The sequence below is a fragment of the Eucyclogobius newberryi genome, unplaced genomic scaffold (assembly GCF_026437365.1).
Source record: "Eucyclogobius newberryi isolate DKJ021-1_F unplaced genomic scaffold, fEucNew1.0.hap1 SCAF_60, whole genome shotgun sequence".
In the NCBI taxonomy this organism is placed as follows: domain Eukaryota; kingdom Metazoa; phylum Chordata; class Actinopteri; order Gobiiformes; family Gobiidae; genus Eucyclogobius; species Eucyclogobius newberryi.
The window spans coordinates 167,501-193,688 of record NW_027316279.1 but is presented as its reverse complement, the minus strand read 5'-3'; the positions used below and the strand labels follow the sequence as shown (position 1 = coordinate 193,688).

The window sequence follows — 26,188 nt, the reverse complement described above, 5'->3', positions numbered from 1 at the left end:
GAGAGGGGGACCCGGAGGCCGGCCTACTAGGGTAACAAGTTTAATTTAGAGCCGGGGCTCTGGACCACAAATGCCTACAACCCCGCAGTGCGCAGGAGCCTTCGAAGCTGGATGAAACCAGAACGGGGCCCTACGATGGCGGTGACCAGCCAGTTGATAGCAAAGTGAGCCCTGGACAGGCGCTGCATTTGACAAACTCAGAGACGAGGAAGGGACCGGAGTCGGACCAAAAATATGCGCTGGCCCTGCCCCCCGCCCCGCGCAGAGCCATCGGACACGTTGAGGCTGAAGGGGACTGGCGCAGAGCCCTTGGGCCCAGGGGCTAAGCGCAGCCATCATCCTTCAAGCCGCGCCTCCTGCTGCGCGGGGGTGAGTGACAGTGGGCCCGGACTGTGGTTCCGTCGGACGCGTTGAGGCTGAAGGAGACTGGCGCAGAGCCCCTGTAACAGGGGCTAAGCGCAGCCATCATCCTCCAAGCCGCGCGTCCTTCAGTGCGGGGGTGAGTGACAGTGGGCCTGGACTGTTGTTCCACCGGACGCGTTGAGGCTGAAGGGGACTGGTGCAGAGCCCCTGTGCCAGGGGCTAAGCGCAGCCATCATCCTCCAAGCCGCGCGTCCTTCTGCGCAGGGGTGAGTGACGGTCCCATCTCCGGAGACAAGGGGCCAGGCGCGGGGGAAGCCAGTCAGACTGACGCCCCGCGCCTGGTGGGACCTCTGTCTCGGCCTCGCTTCCAACGTGTCCGGCGTGAGGTTAGCCGGAGCAAACCACAGCCGCGAAATGTAAACAAACCCGCAGTGCGCAGGAGCCTTCGAAGCTGGATAAAACCAGAACGGGGCCCTACGATGGCGGGTCTTGAGTGCCAATAGACCAAGCTCCTTGTCTGGTATACATAGAACCATGATTTGTACCATTTTCATGGTTGATTTATGGATGATCCCTGCTCCGCCTCACGCGAGTTCGAGACCGGCTGGGTGCCCTTTTATCCATGAGGCACTGCACTGCCTCCGGCAGCCGAGTTCGGGGCCCGGTGAGGGCTCCAGGCTCCAAGGGCTCCGACCCGGAGCCTCCGACCCGCAGAAGGTGCTCCCTGGCCGGGCAAAGTCTGGCCGTGTGCGGGGTGGATGGCCCTGGGTCTGGGCGGCGCTAAGATCACGGAGCGGGTCACCTCCGCGTACAGCCCGTGGTCAGCGTGACACTGTGCAATGCCCCGAGCAATCAGAGCAACCAGGAAGCTTCTGGAAGTGCCCGGGAGTCTGGTAAAATCAAGCCGAAAATAGACCCTCTCATGCCGGGTCTGAGCGGCGCTTAGAGCGCGGAGGAGCGCGGGAGCACGGGGCTCCATCAGAGGCTCCGTGATTCGCCTTACAACCAGCGGTCACCTCCGCGTACAGCCCGTGGTCAGCGTGACACTGTGCTGTGCCCCGAGCAATCAGAGCAACCAGGAAGCTTCTGGAAGTGCCCGGGAGTCTGGTAAAATCAAGCCGAAAATAGACCCTCTCATGCCGGGTCTGAGCGGCGCTTAGAGCGCGGAGGAGCGCGGGAGCACGGGGCTCCATCAGAGGCTCCGTGATTCGCCTTACAACCAGCGGTCACCTCCGCGTACAGCCCGTGTTCAGCGTGACACTGTGCTGTGCCCCGAGCAATCAGAGCAACCAGGAAGCTTCTGGAAGTGCCCGGGAGTCTGGTAAAATCAAGCCGAAAATAGACCCTCTCATGCCGGGTCTGAGCGGCGCTTAGAGCGCGGAGGAGCGCGGGAGCGCGGGAGCGCGGGAGCGCGGAGCTCCATCAGAGGCTCCGTGATCCGACGCTCACCTCCGCACCTCCGAACCATGACTTGACATTACGGCTGTGAAGGAGCCTTGGAAGCTGGATAAAACCAGAACGGGGCCCATCGATCGCGGTTCTCGTGTGCCCGTCAAACGAGCTCCTTGCCCGGTAGCCGCACAACCAGGAAATGTACCTGTTTCGATTGCGAAAAACGTCATTCTCAAAAACCGCCCGCCCCTCCCTCCCAGCATTACCATTTTGCACATTCCGCGTGAGAGCAGCGTAAGAATTTCTCGGGAGCAGCGTGATTTAGCCCGGGAATCTTGAGCTGAACGCTTATTCCCACGACAGAGTCCAACGGGGTATAGTGTACTATTGCCGAAAAACGACAGAGTCCCTTTGGGCATAGTGTACTATTTCGTTTTTTTTTCTAAGTACAGCAGGGGCATATGGTACTATACTCTGGTGGTCAGATCACCTCCAGGCCCCAGGGGAGTGCTTTTCTGGGGGCAAACAGTGCACTGATGATGGGGGATTATTTCATTTTGCTCATTTTGGTGTTTTTTCACATTTTAACCCATTTTCACCCCTTTTGCTCACAACTTCATACTACGGCTCGGAAAAACGACAGAGTCCCTCGGGTATAGTGTACTATTGCCGAAAAACGACAGAGTCCCTTCGGGCATAGTGTACTATTTCGTTTTTTTTTCTAAGTCCAGCAGGGGTATATGGTACTATATTCTGGTGGTCAGATCACCTCCAGGCCCCAGGGGAGTGCTTTTCTGGGGGCAAACAGTAAACTGATGATGGGGGATTATTTCATTTTGCTCATTTTGGTGTTTTTTCACATTTTAACCCATTTTCACCCCTCACATCTTCAAACTCGGGCCCTGATTACAAGTTCTGACCAAATGATGACAAACACGGTATTTATTATGTATTTTTTTCATTTTTTTATTTTTCCAACTTATACATCCATCATTGGTGCCAGGCAGGTTGTGGAGAAAGCATTGAAGAAAGGAGAGAGCCATCCCAGAAAAGATGTCCATCCAGGGTCAAGGTACCCTGCACTTTTACATATCCAAATGACAGCATTTAAAGTTTTTTAGCGTATGGTATCTCTCGTTGCATGGAACCGCACAGAGGCCAACGCCACACTGACGGCACCTGTACTTTGTTTGCCGCCTGCCTTTGGTACGAGAGCGGTCAGAGCACACGGCGCAGTCTGGACGTCCCTCTGCTTGACAAAGCCAATGACGCTCTGTGAGTCTCTGTGGCATTTCACCCTCCGGTCTTGAGCGCCTTTCTTGTTTTTTGGAGTGATCAGCCAGTAATGCATCAATAATGTTCTGAATGTAAACCTTTAAAGGTTTGTGTGGGCCTGGAGTGGATTTGGTGTATATGATGTGTGAGTTGACAATACTTATGCTTATAATGGCATTGAATATGCGATGATACCATTTCCGGGACCTGTGTGGAAAGAGGTATGTCTTCATCCTCTGGTCATCCTCTGGTGTCCACTCCACCCATGTAGGCGTTGTACTGGTCGACACATACAGGTCTTTTGATGTCACGGAAGCCAGTGTCATCTGTCTTGGACCGGATCCTCCTCTGAACACAATCATTTCCATGGACTGTGGACAACATGGTGAGACGTTTAGTATCGTGCCAAGCACAAGCCAGGAGTTTTCCCTTTCTGCAAAAAACTGGGTCATCTCCTTTTTTCAGCTGTAAGACACTTTTACCAAGGCATTTTGGCATCCCCAACCTGGTAATCCTTACCGTCCCACACAGTCCAGTTTCCAAATCTGCTAATTCATTTGCAATTACAGGCGAGGTATAGTAACTGTCCATGTAAATCTCGTGTCCTTTGCCCGTAAAGGGAGAAACCAACTCACGGACAACTGCGTGTGTTGCACTGATGTTGCTTGCATTATTTTTGTACTGTCCAGTGTGCATTGACCAGCGCAAAACATACCCTGAACAGCTTTCACTCAGGGCATACACTCTAAAGCCATATTTGTCAGGTTTATTCGGAGAGTAACATTTTAGTGAAGATCTCCCCTTGAAAGCTATTGTCATTTCATCTAAAGAAAGCTCCTTGATTGGACTGTAAACTGCTGCAAATTTGGGAATAATCAAATCTATTATTGGGCGGACTTTGAACAGTTTATCGTGCCCGGGCTCGCCTGTTCTCACATAATCATTATTGTTGACAAAATGAAAGAACGAAAGAATGATTTCAAATCTGTTTCTTGACATTACATTTCCAAATCCAGGCGTTTGTGTAAGCCAAAATGTTCCCCAGTAATCCTCGATTTCAGGTTTCTCAACAAGGCCCATGGAGAGATGCAAAGCGAAGAAAGCTTTCATTTCGGTGACTGATACATCATACCACTCAAGAAATCTTGAATGTGGCTTCAGAATCATAGGTGCCATACACTGATGTGCATATCTATTTGTCTCATCAGTAATGAAAGTCCAAAACTGATCGGTCAGAAAGAGTGACAGAATATCAAATGGATTAGCATCCGTCAGATCCATCTCTCCTGTGTAGCCAACTGGGTCTTCAATAGGTTTGATCCATGCCTCAAATACCTCGACCTCTCTCAGCATGTCCCAGCTCTCATCCACCGGGCAAGTTTTACTGCAGCCACTGGTTCCACTGGTTCCTCGCCTCCGTCTGTCCTTTGCACCTGTCCGTTGTTTCGAAGTCCCTTCATCTCCACTTGGAAATCCATCGTCACTCTCGGGGAGATAATACCCTTCAGAGTCAGAATCTGCTGTAAATTGCATGCCACGTGTACTTCCTCCAGCCATTTTTTTCCTTACCGGATCTGCCCTGGATCATACCTGGCTAATAAGAGGAAGTTGCACCGAACCGACCAATGACTGAAGTGATTCATTTTCTACTATTATTTCATTAATTTCCTTGTACGGTAAAGTCGCATTTCTGCGACTTTGGCGCTTCAAGGGTTAAGGCGCTAGATTTAAGTTCCGGTCCCAGTGAAGGCATGCTTTCAAGTACAACCGCTGCTACATGGCATGGAACAGCTAAAGGTTGATTACTACATATTGCATGCTGCATCCTAAATGGATGAGATTTTTCTATGCCTCTCTTGACACCATCCAGTTTTATTTCACTTGTATCCACAGCGAGTCTTATTCATACTGTGGATTCAAGTCTTCCAAAAGGCTGACCACGATGTTCCCATGCCAGGAGTTGAACCCAGGCCACCTGGGTGGGCCACTTTGTCTCACCTTCCTGCAGGTAGTGTGGATGGATGAAATAATATTGTTTGAATTTTACAAGTGCCGCCAGGTTCAAAGGTAATGTGGGACTGGGAGCTTGCACCGAAGCTTGCGTTTGGGCATCTATCTCGGCATCAGATGAGAATAAACCTACTCTATACCATACTTACACTTTTACTGACAGATATTTCAACAAAAGGTATCTAAAAAAATCACTGCCTTGTAATATGGCAAGGTGACAGTCCACAATGTATTTATTGAGTTTTTTAAGCTTGTGGATGCAATTTTGATTTTTGAATATCCATTAGCCAAAGAGTAGGAGCTATCATTTATGGCCGTGGCTGGAGAGCCGGAGCGCGGTCAAATGGCCGCGCAGTTTCAGGGACCGCGGCATTTCCCTTATAGCCCGTTATAGCCTCATGGCTAACCCTAACCTTAACCTTAACCCTAACCTAAACGCTAACCCTAACCTTAACCCGGCGCGGTCTAAAACGGCGCTAAAACGCGTTCAAATAGCGCAGCAGTTTCAGGAGCCGCGGCGCGCGGCCGGCACAAAAATAACATGGCAGTTTCGGCCGCGCTTCGCGGCTCTGCAGACACTCCCATCGTTTATACTGCTCAAAGCCCAAAACTACTTAAAAACTTCACTGTAGCGGAAAACAGTTTTGACACACTCCAGATGGGACTTGAACTCACAATCCCTGGCTTATCCATTAGGCCACTGGGGCTCCACGTGTGCTGGGCCTCTAAAAATCAATGCAGTGCAATGTGCCAATTAGCAACGAATATGGTATTGCCCGGAGATGCTGGGGATTGAACCCAGGACTTCATACATGCAAAGCATGCGCTCTACCACTGAGCTACATCCCCTTCATTAAAAATGCTCAGAAATGATAGAATGCACAAAAACAGAACAGATAGAATAGAAACAGAACAGAAACCGTGATCGGATAAAAAATTCTATTCTGTATTTTTTTTTAATTCATATTTTACTGGTTATGACACAAGTTGTTACTTTACTTACATGTGCGTCACTTTTTGTGTGTTACAGTAACTTCTTTGGCCTGATCACCCAGTCCACAAGTGTTCCTGTACCTATATATTTACAAATCAAGCACTGTTAAGCAGGTGACGTCCTTTGCTGGTCAGGGGGAAGAGAAAGGTATGTTTCCAGCAGGGTTCTAAGAAATATGAAGCAATGCCAATGGATTTCTTGCCCATCGGCTTGGCCACCTGGCCACCACGATACTGCATCTTTGGAAAAATACAGTGAAAGCTTGAGACCAATAAAAAATCAAGATATGCTTGTCCAGTCAAGCATTGCTGGAAAACATGTCTGATCGAAATGAAGGAAAGTATGCGCTCTATCGCTGACACACTTTGTCTAGAAATGCTCCAAAAAGAAACACCATCAAACCCACTGGTCTATAGATGCATGGAAAAGCTAAAGCGTGATGACAAACTTTTGCACGCTGCGCCCAAATGGATGCCATGTTTCTATGCCTCTCTTGACATCCATCCAGCTTGAGTGTACTTGTATCCTCAGCGAGTCTTGTACACAATGTGGCTGCAAGTCTTCCAACAGGGCTGACTAGATATTCCCATACCGGGAGTTGAACCCACCTGGGTGAGAGCCAGGAATCCTAACCGCTAGACCATATGGGAAGGATTTTGAGAGATTAGAGCTGATTAAATTGTAAAGTAGGCCTCATTGAGGCCTCGTTGATGCTTGAGAGTTAAGGAACAGTTCTACATGTAATGGATATAAGCCCATTCTAAGTGCAACAAATCTAGTAATTTGTATTTTCCTTCTGGCTCGGCCTATTAGATCACGGACTTGAAATCCACAATCCCAGATTTTGGAGGCTAGTGTCCTGTGCATATTGCTTATGGGGTTATTTACCCATAATAGGCTCAAATTCATTCAAAATGTCTAATCATGGGTCTTTTTTTAACCTACATCTTCTTTCACTACACAGCTATCCTTTTCCCCAAAAAATAAATAACAATATAGGATGGACAAAAGCAATGTGCTACTAGTTTCAAAGGTAATGTGGAACTGGGAGCTTGCACTGAAAATGGGGTTCCATCATCCAACACATTACTAACTAGTTTGATGAATTCTAATGAACAATCCCTATAATGCAAGTAAAAATATTCTAGCAGAGGATGGTTTCGATCCATCTACATCTGGGTCATGGGCCCAGCAGGCTTCCGCTGCGCCACTCTGCTGATTGGCAACAATGATGGGACTCGAACCCACAATCCCTGGTTCAAGAGGCCAGTGCATTATGCCTATGGGGCTGTATAAGTCTAATGGACTCAAATTGCTTCAAAATATGAAATCTATATTTAAAGGAATGTGGAAGTTGAATTCGCAACGAAAGACTGTGCTCTAACACTGAGCTACATAACCATCTATTACCTGTCATGATTTTTTTCCCAAGCAAGACCTGGAGACAACCGCTTTCACTTTGTGCCATCAACGGAATATTGAATGGAGATGCAGGGGATCGAACAAAGGATTTCATACATGCCCTCGTTCTGAAAGAACTGCTCCGAAATTAACCCTTGAAGCGCCAAAGTCGCAGAAATGCGACTTTACCGTACAAGGAAATTAATGAAATAATAGTAGAAAATGAATCACTTCAGTCATTGGTCGTTTCGGTGCAACTTCCTCTTATTAGCCAGGTATGATCCAGGGCAGATCCGGTAAGGAAAAAAATGGCTGGAGGAAGTACACGTGGCATGCAATTTACAGCAGATTCTGACTCTGAAGGGTATTATCTCCCCGAGAGTGACGATGGATTTCCAAGTGGAGATGAAGGGACTTCGAAACAACGGACAGGTGCAAAGGACAGACGGAGGCGAGGAACCAGTGGAACCAGTGGCTGCAGTAAAACTTGCCCGGTGGATGAGAGCTGGGACATGCTGAGAGAGGTCGAGGTATTTGAGGCATGGATCAAACCTATTGAAGACCCAGTTGGCTACACAGGAGAGATGGATCTGACGGATGCTAATCCATTTGATATTCTGTCACTCTTTCTGACCGATCAGTTTTGGACTTTCATTACTGATGAGACAAATAGATATGCACATCAGTGTATGGCACCTATGATTCTGAAGCCACATTCAAGATTTCTTGAGTGGTATGATGTATCAGTCACCGAAATGAAAGCTTTCTTCGCTTTGCATCTCTCCATGGGCCTTGTTGAGAAACCTGAAATCGAGGATTACTGGGGAACATTTTGGCTTACACAAACGCCTGGATTTGGAAATGTAATGTCAAGAAACAGATTTGAAATCATTCTTTCGTTCTTTCATTTTGTCAACAATAATGATTATGTGAGAACAGGCGAGCCCGGGCACGATAAACTGTTCAAAGTCCGCCCAATAATAGATTTGATTATTCCCAAATTTGCAGCAGTTTACAGTCCAATCAAGGAGCTTTCTTTAGATGAAATGACAATAGCTTTCAAGGGGAGATCTTCACTAAAATGTTACTCTCCGAATAAACCTGACAAATATGGCTTTAGAGTGTATGCCCTGAGTGAAAGCTGTTCAGGGTATGTTTTGCGCTGGTCAATGCACACTGGACAGTACAAAAATAATGCAAGCAACATCAGTGCAACACACGCAGTTGTCCGTGAGTTGGTTTCTCCCTTTACGGGCAAAGGACACGAGATTTACATGGACAGTTACTATACCTCGCCTGTAATTGCAAATGAATTAGCAGATTTGGAAACTGGACTGTGTGGGACGGTAAGGATTACCAGGTTGGGGATGCCAAAATGCCTTGGTAAAAGTGTCTTACAGCTGAAAAAAGGAGATGACCCAGTTTTTTGCAGAAAGGGAAAACTCCTGGCTTGTGCTTGGCACGATACTAAACGTCTCACCATGTTGTCCACAGTCCATGGAAATGATTGTGTTCAGAGGAGGATCCGATCCAAGACAGATGACACTGGCTTCCGTGACATCAAAAGACCTGTATGTGTCGACCAGTACAACGCCTACATGGGTGGAGTGGACACTGCTGACCAGAGGATGAAGACATACCTCTTTCCACACAGGTCCCGGAAATGGTATCATCGCATATTCAATGCCATTATAAGCATAAGTATTGTCAACTCACACATCATATACACCAAATCCACTCCAGGCCCACACAAACCTTTAAAGGTTTACATTCAGAACATTATTGATGCATTACTGGCTGATCACTCCAAAAAACAAGAAAGGCGCTCAAGACCGGAGGGTGAAATGCCACAGAGACTCACAGAGCGTCATTGGCTTTGTCAAGCAGAGGGACGTCCAGACTGCGCCGTGTGCTCTGACCGCTCTCGTACCAAAGGCAGGCGGCAAACAAAGTACAGGTGCCGTCAGTGTGGCGTTGGCCTCTGTGCGGTTCCATGCAACGAGAGATACCATACGCTAAAAAACTTTAAATGCTGTCATTTGGATATGTAAAAGTGCAGGGTACCTTGACCCTGGATGGACATCTTTTCTGTGATGGCTCTCTCCTTTCTTCACTGCTTTCTCCACAACCTGCCTGGCACCAATGATGGATGTATAAGTTGGAAAAATAAAAAAAATGAAAAAAATACATAATAAATACCGTGTTTGTCATCATTTGGTCAGAACTTGTAATCAGGGCCCGAGTTTGAAGATGTGAGAAAAAGGGGTGAAAATGGGTTAAAATGTGAAAAAACACCAAAATGAGCAAAATGAAATAATCCCCCATCATCAGTGCACAGTTTGCCCCCAGAAAAGCACTCCCCTGGGGCTTGGAGGTGATCTGACCACCAGAATATAGTACCATATACCCCTGCTGGACTTAGAAAAAAAACCGAGCTTCCAGCCAATAGTACACTATACCCGAGGGACTCTGTCGTTTTTCGGCAATAGTACACTATACCCGAGGGACTCTGTCGTTTTTCGGCAATAGTACACTATACCCGAGGGACTCTGTCGTTTTTCGGCAATAGTACACTATACCCGAGGGACTCTGTCGTTTTTCGGCAATAGTACACTATATACCGTTGGACTTAGTCGTTTTTTGGGCTCGTGGGAATAAGCGTTCAGCTCAAAATTCCCGGGCTAAATCACGCTGCTCCCGAGAAATTCTTACGCTGCTCTCACGCGGAATGTGCAAAATGGTAATGCTGGGAGGGAGGGGCGGGCGGTTTTTGAGAATGACGTTTTTCGCAATCGAAACAGGTACATTTCCTGGTTGTGCGGCTACCGGGCAAGGAGCTCGTTTGCCGGGCACACGAGAACCGCGATCGATGGGCCCCGTTCTGGTTTTATCCAGCTTCCAAGGCTCCTTCACAGCCGTAATGTCAAGTCATGGTTCGGAGGTGCGGAGGTGAGCGTCGGATCACGGAGCCTCTGAATGGAGCCCCGCGCTCCGCGCTCCTCCGGGCTCTAAGCGCCGCTCAGACCCGGCATGAGAGGGTCTATTTTCGGCTTGATTTTACCAGACTCCCGGGCACTTCCAGAAGCTTCCTGTTTGCTCTGATTGCTCGGGGCAGAGCACGGTGTCACGCTGACCACGGGCTGTACGCGGAGGTGAGAGCTGGTTGTAAGGCGGATCACGGAGCCTCTGAATGGAGCCCCGCGCTCCGCGCTCCTCCGGGCTCTAAGCGCCGCTCAGACCCGGCATGAGAGGGTCTATTTTCGGCTTGATTTTACCAGACTCCCGGGCACTTCCAGAAGCTTCCTGTTTGCTCTGATTGCTCGGGGCAGAGCACGGTGTCACGCTGACCACGGGCTGTACGCGGAGGTGACCCGCTCCGTGATCTTAGCGCCGCCCAGACCCAGGGCCATCCACCCCGCACACGGCCAGACTTTGCCCGGCCAGGGAGCACCTTCTGCGGGTCGGAGGCTCCGGGTCGGAGCCCCTGGAGCCCTCACCGGGGCCCGAACTCGGCTGCCGGAGGCAGTGCAGTGCCTCATGGATAAAAGGGCACCCAGCCGTCCAACTCGCGTGAGGCGGAGCAGGGATCATCCATGAATCAACCATGAAAATGGTACAAATCATGGTTCTATGTATACCAGACAAGGAGCTTGGTCTATTGGCACTCAAGACCCGCCATCGTAGGGCCCCGTTCTGGTTTTATCCAGCTTCGAAGGCTCCTGCGCACTGCGGGTTTGTTTACATTTTGCGGCTGTGGTTTACTCCGGCTAACCTCACGCCGGACACGTTGGAAGCGAGGCCGAGACAGAGGTCCCACCAGGCGCGGGGCTTCAGTCTGACTGGCTTCCCCCGCGCCTGGCCCCTTGTCTCCGGAGATGGGACCGTCACTCACCCCCGCACTGAAGGACGCGCGGCTTGGAGGATGATGGCTGCGCTTAGCCCCTGGCACAGGGGCTCTGCACCAGTCCCCTTCAGCCTCAACGCGTCCGGTGGAACAACAGTCCAGGCCCACTGTCACTCACCCCCGCACTGAAGGACGCGCGGCTTGGAGGATGATGGGTGCGCTTAGCCCCTGTGCCAGGGGCTCTGAGCCAGTCCCCTTCAGCCTCAACGCGTCCGGTGGGAACACAGTCCAGGTCCATTGTCACTCACCCCTGCGCAGAAGGACGCGCGGCTTGGAGGATGATGGCTGCGCTTAGCCCCTGGCACAGGGGCTCTGCACCAGTCCCCTTCAGCCTCAACGCGTCCGGTGGAACAACAGTCCAGGCCCTCTGTCACTCACCCCCGCACTGAAGGACGCGCGGCTTGAAGGATGATGGCTGTGCTTAGCCCCTGTGCCAGGGGCTCTGAGCCAGTCCCCTTCAGCCTCAACGCGTCCGGTGGGAACACAGTCCGGGTCCACTGTCACTCACCCCTGCGCAGAAGGACGCGCGGCTTGGAGGATGATGGCTGCGCTTAGCCCCTGGCACAGGGGCTCTGCACCAGTCCCCTTCAGCCTCAACGCGTCCGGTGGAACAACAGTCCAGGCCCACTGTCACTCACCCCCGCACTGAAGGACGCGCGGCTTGGAGGATGATGGCTGCGCTTAGCCCCTGGGCCCAAGGGCTCTGCGCCAGTCCCCTTCAGCCTCAACGTGTCCGATGGCTCTGCGCGGGGCGGGGGGCAGGGCCGGCGCATATTTTTGGTCCGACTCCGGTCCCTTCTTCGTCTCTGAGTTTGTCAAATGCAGCGCCTGTCCAGGGCTCACTTTGCTATCAACTGGCTGGTCACCGCCATCGCAGGGCCCCGTTCTGGTTTCATCCAGCTTCGAAGGCTCCTGCGCACTGCGGGGTTGTTGGCATTTGTGGTCCTGATTTGCGCTGGCTCACCCTCACGCTGGACACAGCGCCAGATGATATATTTGGTCCGACTCCGGTCCCTTCCTCGTCTCTGAGTTTGTCAAATGCAGCTCCTGTCCAGGGCTCACTTTGCTATCAACTGGCTGGTCACCGCCATCGTAGGGCCCCGTTCTGGTTTCATCCAGCTTCGAAGGCTCCTGCGCACTGCGGGGTTGTTGGCATTTGTGGTCCAGAGCACCGGCTCTAAATTAAACCTGTTACCCTAGTAGGCCGGCCTCCGGGTCCCCCTCTCTTCTTCGGTTATGGAGTACATTGGGCGCGGGGGCAGCCAGTGGAGGGCAAGGGCCCTGCCTCCAAGTGTGGTGTAGGGGACAGGGGAGCCAGGGCCTTGGGGTCCTGGTGCTTTTTATCTTTTAAAGTGGCTCAGAGTACCAAGGGCACGGACTTCCAGAGGGCTGCACCAAGGGTGTGTAGCTCGTGTTGGGGTGCTTAAGTGTGGGTACCCGGGGAGGAAAGGTGGGCCGGGGCCGGCGCGAGCCTCTGTGGTGAGTGCTGGGCCGTTCCCTTGGTACTCCAGTCAGAGTACCAAGGGCACGGACTTCCATGGTATAGTACCAAGGGCACGGACCTCCAGGGGGCTGAACCAAGGGTGTGTAGCCCGTGTGGGGGTGCTTAAGTGTGGGTACCCGGGGACGAAGGGAGAGCCTGGTCCCCGGTGGTCATCCCCGGAGTCCCAGAGCCTGCAACCCGGGGAAGAGTGGCCCGTCCCCAGACTGAGTTTGGGGGAATGCGGGGTGGCTCTGGAGGTGCTCCGTGGGTTCCAGGGGGTGTTCAGTGGAGGCCATGCCCAGCCAGAGTGGCCCGTCCCCAGACTGAGTTTGGGGGAATGCGGGGTGGCTCTGGAGGTGCTCCGTGGGTTCCAGGGGGTGTTCAGTGGAGGCCATGCCCAGCCAGAGTGGCCCGTCCCCAGACTGAGTTTGGGGGAATGCGGGGTGGCTCTGGAGGTGCTCCGTGGGTTCCAGGGGGTGCTCAGCGGAGGCCATGCCCAGCCAGAGAGGCCCTTCCCCGGGGTGAGTCTGGGGAGAGTGGGGGGTGGCTCTGGAGGGGCTCTGGGGGTTCCAGGGGGTGTTCGGCGGAGGCCATGCACGGCCAGAGTGTCCCTTCCCCGGGCAGAGTCTGGAGGAGTGGGGGGTGGCTCTGGAGGTCCTCCGTGATCTCCGGGGGTTCCAGGGGGTGCTCAGCGGAGGCCATGCCCGGCCAGAGTGGCCCTTCCCCGGGGTGAGTCTGGAGGAGTGGGGGGTGGCTCTAGAGGGCCTCCGGCGGTTCCAGGGGGTGCTCAGCGGAGGCCATCCCCAGCCAGAGTGGCCCTTCCCCGGGGTGAGTCTGGGGAGAGTGGGGGGTGGCTCTGGAGGGGCTCTGGGGGTTCCAGGGGGTGTTCGGCGGAGGCCATGCCCGGCCAGAGTGTCCCTTCCCCGGGCAGAGTCTGGAGGAGTGGGGGGTGGCTCTGGAGGTCCTCCGTGGGCTCCGGGGGTTCCAGGGGGTGCTCAGCGGAGGCCATGCCCAGCCAGAGTGGCCCTTCCCCGGGGTGAGTCTGGGGAGAGTGGGGGGTGGCTCTGGAGGGGCTCTGGGGGTTCCAGGGGGTGTTCGGCGGAGGCCATGCCCAGCCAGAGTGGCCCTTCCCCGGGGTGACTCTGGAGGGGCTCTGGGGGTTCCAGGGGGTGTTCGGCGGAGGCCATGCCCGGCCAGAGTGTCCCTTCCCCGGGCAGAGTCTGGAGGAGTGGGGGGTGGCTCTGGAGGTCCTCCGTGGGCTCCGAGGGTTCCAGGGGGTGCTCAGCGGAGGCCATGCCCGGCCAGAGTGTCCCTTCCCCGGCCAGAGTCTGGGGAGAGTGGGGGGTGGCTCTGGAGGTGCTCCGGGGGCTCCAGGGGTTCCAGGGGGTGCTCAGTGGGGGCCATGCCCAGCCAGAGTGGCCCTTCCCCGGGGTGAGTCTGGAGGAGAGTGGGGGGTGGCTCTGGAGGTGCTCCAGGGGTTCCAGGGGGTGCTCGGCGGAGGCCATGCCCAGCCAGAGTGGCCCTTCCCCGGGCAGAATCTGGGGAGAGTGGGGGGTGGCTCTGGAGGTGCTCCGGGGGCTCCAGGTGTTCCAGGGGGTGCTCAGTGGGGGCCATGCCCAGCCAGAGTGGCCCTTCCCCGGGGTGAGTCTGGAGGAGTGGGGGGTGGCTCTGGAGGGGCTCCAGGGGTTCCAGGGGGTGCTCGGCGGAGGCCATGCCCAGCCAGAGTGGCCCTTCCCCGGGCAGAATCTGGGGAGAGTGGGGGGTGGCTCTGGAGGGTCTCCGGGGGCTCTAGGGGTTCCAGGGGGTGCTCAGTGGGGGCCATGCCCAGCCAGAGTGGCCCTTCCCCGGGCAAAGTCTGGCCGTGTGCGGGGTGGATGATCCCTGCTCCGCCTCACGCGAGTTCGAGACCGGCTGGGTGCCCTTTTATCCATGAGGCACTGCACTGCCTCCGGCAGCCGAGTTCGGGGCCCGGTGAGGGCTCCAGGCTCCAGGGGCTCCGACCCGGAGCCTCCGACCCGCAGAAGGTGCTCCCTGGCCGGGCAAAGTCTGGCCGTGTGCGGGGTGGATGATCCCTGCTCCGCCTCACGCGAGTTCGAGACCGGCTGGGTGCCCTTTTATCCATGAGGCACTGCACTGCCTCCGGCAGCCGAGTTCGGGGCCCGGTGAGGGCTCCAGGCTCCAGGGGCTCCGACCCGGAGCCTCCGACCCGCAGAAGGTGCTCCCTGGCCGGGCAAAGTCTGGCCGTGTGCGGGGTGGATGATCCCTGCTCCGCCTCACGCGAGTTCGAGACCGGCTGGGTGCCCTTTTATCCAAGAATCAACTGGAGTGTGGAGCTTCTACGGGCCTCCAGGGGCACTGCCGACCCAGAGCTGTGCCCCGGCTTCAGTTCTCTGTATCTCAGGAAGTTTTTTATTTATACATTTATTTCATCCATAATCTCTGGCGCCTAAAGGGTTAAAGTGTAAAACATAAAAATGTGGTAATTTGAGAGATTTTGCGGTTTTCCCATAGGGATAACATGGGAGGTTTCTGTCATCGCTACGACTACGCCGTAAAAATTAAGGCATTTGTCTCATTGGCTTTTTTGATCGGGATGGCCAAATAGAATTTTGGGTAAAGTTTAGAACATTTTGGTAAAACTAATTTTTGACCTTCAATGTTAATTTAAAGGTCACTCTGTAGGGGGCGCTATCGCGCCCATTTCAATTTTGTCATCATAAACTGGTCCAAACTAGAAAGTTGAACAACTGATTCAAATTTGGTCCTAATCGGACTTGTTTTGATCAAATGGGAACAATTTTTAGATCTGCAATATCCCAAAATAAGTTGTCCAACTTTGCGGCTGCGCCGCACACAGACCGTAAAAGGTATCTCAAAAAATTGGATAACTTTAGATGCCCCACTTGTCCAGAGGACGTACGCCGATTTTGAAGTCGGTGGGCAAAACGCCCTAGGAGGAGTTCGTCAAAGTTTGACGTGAACAAAATGGCTAACACAGCGTGTTTTCATTTTCACGAAAAAAAAAATGGCCCAGAAAAAACAAAATTTTTCGCCGATTCTGAATTTTGGGCAAAGTTTGGTGAGTTTTTGAGCATGTTCAGGGGGTCAAATTAGAGATCAAAAAGCAGAAGAACAAGAAAAATAATAATAATTAAAGCCGCAAGCGGCATCCAACGGCCCTCGCGGGCCGCCGGCCTTCCGACTCTGCGCTTTTGACTTGATAAAGATGGCGCCCTTATTGTGTTGAATTAAAAAATTACTTGACAGACGGCGACACATTGGACATGGCCAATCCAGTGCAAATCAAGAAATGGGCAAGAAATCCATTGGTATTGCTTCATATTTCTTAGAACCCTGCTGGAAACATACCTTTCTCTTCCCCCTGACCAGCAAAGGACGTCACCTGCTTAACAGTGCTTGATTTGTAAATATATAGGTACAGGAACACTTGTGGACTGGGTGATCAGGCCAAAGAAGTTACTGTAACACACAAAAAGTGACACACATGTAAGTAAAGTAACAACTTGTGCCATAACCAGTAAAATATGAATTAAAAAAAAATACAGAATAGAATTTTTTATCCGATCACGGTTTCTGTTCTGTTTCTATTCTATCTGTTCTGTTTTTGTGCATTCTATCATTTCTGAGCATTTTTAATGAAGGGGATGTAGCTCAGTGGTAGAGCGCATGCTTTGCATGTATGAGGTCCTGGGTTCAATCCCCAGCATCTCCAGGCAATAGTACATCTTTGCTAATTGGCACATTGCGCTGCATTGCTTTGTAGAGACCTTCGCTTAAATTCATCACATCAGCACACGTGGAGCCCCAGTGGCCTAATGGATAAGCCAGGGATTGTGAGTTCAAGTCCCATCTGGAGTGTGTCAAAACTGTTTTCCGCTACAGTGAAGTTTTTAAGTAGTTTTGGGCTTTGAGCAGTATAAACGATGGGAGTGTCTGCAGAGCCGCGGCGCGCGGCCGAAACTGCCATGTTATTTTTGTGCCGGCCGCGCGCCGCGGCTCCTGAAACTGCTGCGCTATTTGAACGCGTTTTAGCGCCGTTTTAGACCGCGCCGGGTTAAGGTTAGGGTTAGGGTTAGGGTTTAAGGTTAAGGTTAGGGTAAAGGTTAGGGTTAAGGTTAAGGTTAAGGTTAAGGTTAAGGTTAAGGTTAAGGTTAAGGTTAAGGTTAAGGTTAAGGTTAAGGTTAAAGTTAAGGTTAAGGTTAAAGTTAAAGTTAAGGTTAGGGTTAGGGTTAGCGTTTAGGTTAGGGTTAAGGTTAAGGTTAGGGTTAGCCATGAGGCTATAACGGGCTATAAGGGAAATGCCGCGGTCCCTGAAACTGCGCGGCCATTTGACCGCGCTGCGCCTCTCCAGCCACGGCCATAAATGATAGCTCCTACTCTTTGGCTAATGGATATTCAAAAATCAAAATTGCATCCACAAGCTTAAAAAAATCAATAAATACATTGTGGACTGTCACCTTGCCATATTACAAGGCAGTGATTTTTTAGATACCTTTTGTTGAAATATGAAATATGCTTGATAGTGCGTCTTATCCCATCTAAAAAAAAAACTCTATTAAAAATCACAAAGTGGCTCTATTTGGCTGAACCAAAAGCAAAATACAAATCCCGAGATATGTGCTGCTTTAAAAATGCATGTTTAAAAGCTGATGACCCAACTATGCACTGTTCCTTAACCTCTCAAACATCAATTAGGCTTATGTTACAATTCAATCGGTTACTCTTGATCTTTAAATTTCTCATATGGTCTAGGGGTTAGAATTTCTAGTTCTCGCCGAGGCAGCCTGGGCGACATTCCCAACTTCCAATATGGGTATGTCTTGCCAAACCTGAGCTTACAATGCTTAATAAAACATGCTGTCTGCAGATATCATTGAAGCAATCCTGCAAGAATTCATGGAGGGTTAAATCTGGTAACGTAATTGCGTTGGTTTCAGAGAATAATGTGTATCATTTCCACTTTCTTAAACTCAGAGTGTATGCATATTGTTGTTGTGGCCGAGAGGTTAAGGCGATGGACTCGAAATCCATTGGGGTTTCCCCGCACAGGTTCGAATCCTGTCAACAACGTCTGTTTAGCAGCACAGTTTTTGAGGTTTCGTTCCATTCTATAAACCAGCATGTTCGCAGATGTTTAATTTCGGAGCAGTTCTTTCAGAACGAGGGCATGTATGAAATCCTTTGTTCGATCCCCTGCATCTCCATTCAATATTCCGTTGATGGCACAAAGTGAAAGAGGTTGTCTCCAGGTCTTGCTTGGGAAAAAAATCATGACAGGTAATAGATGGTTATGTAGCTCAGTGTTAGAGCACAGTCTTTCGTTGCGAGATTCAACTTCCACATTCCTTTAAATTTAGATTTCATATTTTGAAGCAATTTGAGTCCATTAGACTTATACAGCCCCATAGGCATAATGCACTGGCCTCTTGAACCAGGGATTGCAGGTTCGAGTCCCATCGATGTTGCCAATCAGCAGAGTGGCGCAGCGGAAGCGTGCTGGGCCCATAACCCAGAGGTCGATAGATCGAAACCATCCTCTGCTAGAATAAGTTTACTTGCATTATAGGGATTGTTCATTAGAATTCATCAAACTAGTCAGTAATGTGTTGGATGATGGAAGCCGATCTTCAGTGAAAGCTCCCGGTTCCACATTACCTTTGAAACTAGGCAAGGCAAGTTTATTTGTAGAGCACATTTCATACACAAGGCAATTCAAAGTGCTTCACACAGCAGGAAAAATGCATTCAAATCACAAAGAAATTACAGAAACAGAAATACAATAAAATTAACTAAATTAAAAATGATCAATCCAACTGATTTTTTAAACTAATAATCACAAACAAAAGAGAAGAGTGCAAAGAAAAAATCCTTTCAATCACATGCGCAGCTAAACAAAACTGTTTTTAGCTTAGATTTGAACATTGTCAGAGTTGAAGCCTGTCTCACATCTTCAGGAAGACTGTTCCAGATTTTAGCTGCATAAAACTGAAACGCAGATTCCCCATGTTTTGTCCTGACTCTGGGCACCAGCAAGAGGCCGGTCCCTGAGGTCCTCAGAGTCCGAGATGGTTCATATGGCACTAACACATCCAAGATGTACTTTGGTGCTAGGCCATGGAGAGACTTGTACACAAGCAGAGCTGCTTTAAAGTCTATTCTCTGAGCCACAGGGAGCCATTGCAGAGACCTGAGAACAGGACTAATGTGATCATACTTCCTGGTTCTAGTCAGGACCCGAGCAGCAGCGTTCTGGATGTACTGCAGCTGTTTTAGAACTCGTTTGGAGAGGCCAGTGAGCAGGCTGTTACAATAGTCTAATCTACTGGAGACAAACGCATGGATAAGTCTCTCTAAATCTGGTTTTGACACTATATTTTTGATTTTGGCAATGTTTTTTCGATGGTAAAAAGCTGCTGATGTTATTTATTTGACGTGGCTATTAAAGTTCAAATCTGAGTCCATTATTACCCCCAGATTTCTAATTTGGTTTGTAGGTTTTAGAGCGAGACTCTGGAGGTGACCGCTAACACTTTCTCTTTGTTTCTGTGGGCCAAAAACAATTATTTCAGTCTTGTCTGAGTTCAGCTGGAGAAAGTTGTTTTGCATCCACAAACTGATCTGTTGGATGCAGTGACAGAGTGAATCTACTGGTCCATAGTCACCTGCCGATAGTGAAACATAGATCTGAGTGTCGTCTGCATAATTGTGATAGGACACATTTTCACTGCGTATCAACTGACCTAACGGCAGCATGTAGAGGTTGAACAGAAGGGGACCCAGGACTGACCCTTGGGGCACTCCACAGGTCAGGCTCATGTGGTCTGAGACACAGCTACCAATTTCAACAAAGTACTTCCTGTCTTCCAGATAGGACCTTAACCAGTTTAGGGCGGTGCCAGTGATGCCCACCCAGTCCTCTAGTCTCTGTAAGGGGATCCCATGATCGACAGTGTCAAAAGCAGCACTCAGATCTAACAGAATTAAGACTGAGGCTTTGCCCGTGTCAGTGTTCAGGCGGATGTCATTTGTCACCTTGACAAGAGCAGTCTCAGTGCTGTGATGAGGTCTAAAACCTGACTGAAAAGCATCAAATGAGTTGTTTATTAAGAGGAAATCTGTGAGCTGTTGGTAAACAACCTTTTCAAGGACTTTGCCCCAAAATGTCAGATTAGAGATGGGCCGGTAATGACTCAGTACTGCGGCATCAAGACTGCTCTTCTTTAGGAGAGGCTTTATGACCGCAGTTTTCAAAGACATTGGGAATGTTCCAGATTGAAGCGACATGTTAACTATGTGAGTGAATTGTGCTAACAAACTGTTCAGCACAGACTTTAGAAATCTGGTGGGTAACACATCAAGGCAGCATGTAGATGAACTCAGACTGGTGATGATCTCATGGACAGTTTTGTCAGTTACTGGTGCAAAGTGAGTTAGCTCTAAGTGTCTTGGTGGTTTTAGGGTAATTTTTTGCATTGTGGGATTTATAGCATTTTTAATGCCCTGAACTTTGTCATTAAAGAATAATGCAAACTCATTACACTTGGATGTGGAAATTAGTTCTAACGGCAGCTGAGCTGGAGGGTTTGTTAATCTGTTTACTGTGGCAAACAGGACACGCGAGTTGCAGCTTCCAATAATTTCAGAGACATATCTTTCCCTAGTTCTACATAAGATTAGGTTGTACATGTTCAGCTTCTCTTTGTAAATCTCTTTTTGAACCTGGAGCTTTGACTTGCGCCATTTCCGTTCGGCCCTGCGGCACTCCCTTTTCTGTGCCCTGACCGAATCATCATTTCTCCACGGCGCCTTCTGCTTATTTTTAACCATTTTAGCCTTTATAGGGGCGATGGTGTCCAGAACATTCAAAACACTAGATGTAACAGAGTTCAACAAATCATTTACATTAGAACATGAGACATTTTCAAAGTTTATCATTTCCATAAACAGTGCACCTGTGCCATCACTTATGTGTCTCCTCTGAACAATTGCAGGACCAACCGGAGGTTTGGGAGAAACAGACAGGTCAAAGAAGACACAGAAATGATCAGACAGAGCAACATCGATCACATTAACATTTGAAATATTTACCCCCTTTGTAATTATGAGATCTAGAGTGTGTCCTTTGCTGTGGGTGGGGCCTCTCACATGCTGAGTAAGACTGAAGGTTTCAAGGACAGTATCAAGCTCTTTAGCGTTTCTGTCACAAATATTATCAACATGCACATTGAAATCACCTGTAATGACCAAACCATCAAAGTCTGTGCATATGACTGAAAGCATCTCAGTAAAATCATCAGTAAAACTTTGGCAGTGCTGGGGAGGCTTGTATAAAACAATGAAGAGAATGGATGGAGACCGTTTTAGCTCCATTTTAAAGGATACATACTCAAATGATGAAAACACCCCAAAAGAACAACCTGTGGATAATTATTTCATCTCTAAAGACAGCACAGACTCCACCCCCTTTTTTGTTTTCTCGTGTTTCAGATTCAAACTTAAAGTTGGGTGGAGCAGATTCTATCAGAACTACGTTTCCTGTGTTTTTGTCAAGCCATGTTTCAGTTAAAAACATAAAATCAAGATTATAAGAAGAAATAAAATTATTAATTAAGAGAGATTTGTTACATAAGGATCTGACATTAGTAGCACATTGCTTTTGTCCATCCTATATTGTTATTTATTTTTTGGGGAAAAGGATAGCTGTGTAGTGAAAGAAGATGTAGGTTAAAAAAAGACCCATGATTAGACATTTTGAAGCAATTTGAGCCTATTATGGGTACATAACCCCATAAGCAATATGCACAGGACACTAGCCTCCAAAATCTGGGATTGTGGATTTCAGGTCCGTGATCTAATAGGCCGAGCCAGAAGGATTTTTTATTGGTCTCAAGCTTTCACTGTATTTTTCCAAAGATGCAGTATTGTGGTGGCCAGGTGGTCAAGCCGATGGGCAAGAAATCCATTGGCATTGCTTCATATTTCTTAGAACCCTGCTGGAAACATACCTTTCTCTTCCCCCTGACCAGCAAAGGACGTCACCTGCTTAACAGTGCTTGATTTGTAAATATATAGGTACAGGAACACTTGTGGACTGGGTGATCAGGCCAAAGAAGTTACTGTAACACACAAAAAGTGACACACATGTAAGTAAAGTAACAACTTGTGCCATAACCAGTAAAATATGAATTAAAAAAAAATACAGAATAGAATTTTTTATCCGATCACGGTTTCTGTTCTGTTTCTATTCTATCTGTTCTGTTTTTGTGCATTCTATCATTTCTGAGCATTTTTAATGAAGGGGATGTAGCTCAGTGGTAGAGCGCATGCTTTGCATGTATGAAGTCCTGGGTTCAATCCCCAGCATCTCCAGGCAATAGTACATCTTTGCTAATTGGCACATTGCGCTGCATTGCTTTTTAGAGACCTTCGCTTAAATTCATCACATCAGCACACGTGGAGCCCCAGTGGCCTAATGGATAAGCCAGGGATTGTGAGTTCAAGTCCCATCTGGAATGTGTCAAAACTGTTTCCCGCTACAGTGAAGTTTTTAAGTAGTTTTGGGCTTTGAGCAGTATAAACGATGGGAGTGTCTGCAGAGCCGCGGCGCGCGGCCGAAACTGCCATGTTATTTTTGTGCCGGCCGCGCGCCGCGGCTCCTGAAACTGCTGCGCTATTTGAACGCGTTTTAGCGCCGTTTTAGACCGCGCCGGGTTAAGGTTAGGGTTAGGGTTAGGGTTAGGGTTTAAGGTTAAGGTTAGGGTAAAGGTTAGGGTTAAGGTTAAGGTTAAGGTTAAGGTTAAGGTTAAGGTTAAGGTTAAGGTTAAGGTTAAGGTTAAGGTTAAGGTTAAAGTTAAGGTTAGGGTTAGCGTTTAGGTTAGGGTTAAGGTTAAGGTTAGGGTTAGCCATGAGGCTATAACGGGCTATAAGGGAAATGCCGCGGCCCCTGAAACTGCGCGGCCATTTGACCGCGCTGCGCCTCTCCAGCCACGGCCATAAATGATAGCTCCTACTCTTTGGCTAATGGATATTCAAAAATCAAAATTGCATCCACAAGCTTAAAAAAATCAATAAATACATTGTGGACTGTCACCTTGCCATATTACAAGGCAGTGATTTTTTAGATACCTTTTGTTGAAATATGAAATATGCTTGATAGTGCGTCTTATCCCATCTAAAAAAAAAACTCTATTAAAAATCACAAAGTGGCTCTATTTGGCTGAACCAAAAGCAAAATACAAATCCCGAGATATGTGCTGCTTTAAAAATGCATGTTTAAAAGCTGATGACCCAACTATGCACTATTCCTTAACCTCTCAAACATCAATTAGGCTTATTTTACAATTCAATCGGTTACTCTTGATCTTTAAATTTCTCATATGGTCTAGGGGTTAGAATTTCTAGTTCTCGCCGAGGCAGCCTGGGCGACATTCCCAACTTCCAATATGGGTATGTCTTGCCAAACCTGAGCTTACAATGCTTAATAAAACATGCTGTCTGCAGATATCATTGAAGCAATCCTGCAAGAATTCATGGAGGGTTAAATCTGGTAACGTAATTGCGTTGGTTTCAGAGAATAATGTGTATCATTTCCACTTTCTTAAACTCAGAGTGTATGCATATTGTTGTTGGGCCGAGAGGTTAAGGCGATGGACTCGAAATCCATTGGGGTTTCCCTGCACAGGTTCGAATCCTGTCAACAACGTCTGTTTAGCAGCACAGTTTTTGAGGTTTCGTTCCATTCTATAAACCAGCATGTTCACAGATGTATAACCCTTTAGGCGCCAGAGATTATGGATGAAATAAATGTATAAATAAAAAACTTCCTGAGATACAGAGAACTGAAGCCGGGGCACAGCTCTGGGTCGGCAGTGCCCCTGGAGGCCCGTAGAAGCTCCACACTCCAGTTGATTCTTGGATAAAAGGGCACCCAGCCGGTCTCGAACTCGCGTGAGGCGGAGCAGGGATCATCCACCCCGCACACGGCCAGACTTTGCCCGGCCAGGGAGCACCTTCTGCGGGTCGGAAGCTCCGGGTCGGAGCCCTTGGAGCCTGGAGCCCTCACCGGGCCCCGAACTCGGCTGCCGGAGGCAGTCAGTGCCTCATGGATAAAAGGGCACCCAGCCAGTCTCGAACTCGCGTGAGGCGGAGCAGGGATCATCCATAAATCAACCATGAAAATGGTACAAATCATGGTTCTATGTATACCAGACAAGGAGCTTGGTCTATTGGCACTCACGACCCGCCATCGTAGGGCCCCGTTCTGGTTTTATCCAGCTTCGAAGGCTCCTGCGCACTGCGGGTTTGTTTACATTTCGCGGCTGTGGTTTGCTCCGGCTAACCTCACGCCGGACACGTTGGAAGCGAGGCCGAGACAGAGGTCCCACCAGGCGCGGGGCGTCAGTCTGACTGGCTTCCCCCGCGCCTGGCCCCTTGTCTCCGGAGATGGGACCGTCACTCACCCCCGCACTGAAGGACGCGCGGCTTGAAAGATGATGGCTGCGCTTAGCCCCTGTGCCAGGGGCTCTGAGCCAGTCCCCTTCAGCCTCAACGCGTCCGGTGGAAACACAGTCCGGGTCCATTGTCACTCACCCCTGCGCAGAAGGACGCGCGGCTTGGAGGATGATGGCTGCGCTTAGCCCCTGTGCCAGGGGCTCTGAGCCAGTCCCCTTCAGCCTCAACGCGTCCGTCGGAACCACAGTCCGGGCCCACTGTCACTCACCCCCGCGCAGCAGGAGGCGCGGCTTGAAGGATGATGGCTGCGCTTAGCCCCTGGGCCCAAGGGCTCTGCGCCAGTCCCCTTCAGCCTCAACGTGTCCGATGGCTCTGCGCGGGGCGGGGGGCAGGGCCAGCGCATATTTTTGGTCCGACTCCGGTCCCTTCCTCGTCTCTGAGTTTGTCAAATGCAGCGCCTGTCCAGGGCTCACTTTGCTATCAACTGGCTGGTCACCGCCATCGTAGGGCCCCGTTCTGGTTTCATCCAGCTTCGAAGGCTCCTGCGCACTGCGGGGTTGTAGGCATTTGTGGTCCAGAGCCCCGGCTCTAAATTAAACCTGTTACCCTAGTAGGCCGGCCTCCGGGTCCCCCTCTCTTCTTCGGTTATGGAGTACATTGGGCGCGGGGGCAGCCAGTGGAGGGCAAGGGCCCTGCCTCCAAGCGTGGTGTAGGGGACAGGGGAGCCAGGGCCTTGGGGTCCTGGTGCTTTTTATCTTTTAAAGTGGCTCAGAGTACCAAGGGCACGGACTTCCAGGGGGCTGCACCAAGGGTGTGTAGCTCGTGTTGGGGTGCTTAAGTGTGGGTACCCGGGGACGAAAGGTGGGCCGGGGCCGGCGCGAGCCTCTGTGGTGAGTGCTGGGCCGTTCCCTTGGTACTCCAGTCAGAGTACCAAGGGTACGGACTTCCATGGTATAGTACCAAGGGCAGGGACCTCCAGGGGGCTGAAACAAGGGTGTGTAGCCCGTGTGGGGGTGCTTAAGTGTGGGTACCCGGGGACGAAGGGAGAGCCTGGTCCCCGGTGGTCATCCCCGGAGTCCCAGAGCCTGCAACCCGGGGAAGAGTGGCCCGTCCCCAGACTGAGTTTGGGGGAATGCGGGGTGGCTCTTGAGGTGCTCCGTGGGTTCCAGGGGGTGTTCAGTGGAGGCCATGCCCAGCCAGAGTGGCCCGTCCCCAGACTGAGTTTGGGGGAATGCGGGGTGGCTCTGGAGGTGCTCCGTGGGTTCCAGGGGGTGTTCAGTGGAGGCCATGCCCAGCCAGAGTGGCCCGTCCCCAGACTGAGTTTGGGGGAATGCGGGGTGGCTCTGGAGGTGCTCCGTGGGTTCCAGGGGGTGTTCAGTGGAGGCCATGCCCAGCCAGAGTGGCCCGTCCCCAGACTGAGTTTGGGGGAATGCGGGGTGGCTCTGGAGGTGCTCCGTGGGTTCCAGGGGGTGTTCGGCGGAGGCCATGCCCGGCCAGAGTGTCCCTTCCCCGGGCAGAGTCTGGAGGAGTGGGGGGTGGCTCTGGAGGTCCTCCGTGGGCTCCGGGGGTTCCAGGGGGTGCTCAGCGGAGGCCATGCCCGGCCAGAGTGGCCCTTCCCCGGGGTGAGTCTGGAGGAGTGGGGGGTGGCTCTAGAGGGCCTCCGGCGGTTCCAGGGGGTGCTCAGCGGAGGCCATGCCCAGCCAGAGTGGCCCTTCCCCGGGGTGAGTCTGGGGAGAGTGGGGGGTGGCTCTGGAGGGGCTCTGGGGGTTCCAGGGGGTGTTCGGCGGAGGCCATGCCCGGCCAGAGTGTCCCTTCCCCGGCCAGAGTCTGGGGAGAGTGGGGGGTGGCTCTGGAGGTGCTCCGGGGGCTCCAGGGGTTCCAGGGGGTGATCAGC

At 50.7% G+C, this 26,188-nt stretch overlaps 5 non-coding genes across 5 annotated transcripts; 4 read left to right on the top strand and 1 right to left on the bottom strand.

Annotated features, from left to right (window-relative positions):
* Window positions 1–5,817: 5,817 nt before the first annotated feature.
* On the bottom strand, window positions 5,818–5,889 carry trnaa-ugc (transfer RNA alanine (anticodon UGC)). The gene has a single exon. It is a non-coding gene; the product is annotated as a tRNA-Ala (tRNA).
* A 10,594-nt stretch (window positions 5,890–16,483) lies between these two features.
* trnaa-ugc (transfer RNA alanine (anticodon UGC)) lies at window positions 16,484–16,555 on the top strand. Its single transcript has one exon. It is a non-coding gene; the product is annotated as a tRNA-Ala (tRNA).
* Window positions 16,556–17,831: 1,276 nt separating this feature from the next.
* trnas-cga (transfer RNA serine (anticodon CGA)) lies at window positions 17,832–17,913 on the top strand. Its single transcript has one exon. It is a non-coding gene; the product is annotated as a tRNA-Ser (tRNA).
* A 4,227-nt stretch (window positions 17,914–22,140) lies between these two features.
* On the top strand, window positions 22,141–22,212 carry trnaa-ugc (transfer RNA alanine (anticodon UGC)). The gene has a single exon. It is a non-coding gene; the product is annotated as a tRNA-Ala (tRNA).
* A 1,249-nt stretch (window positions 22,213–23,461) lies between these two features.
* On the top strand, window positions 23,462–23,545 carry trnas-cga (transfer RNA serine (anticodon CGA)). Its single transcript has one exon. It is a non-coding gene; the product is annotated as a tRNA-Ser (tRNA).
* Window positions 23,546–26,188: the final 2,643 nt, after the last annotated feature.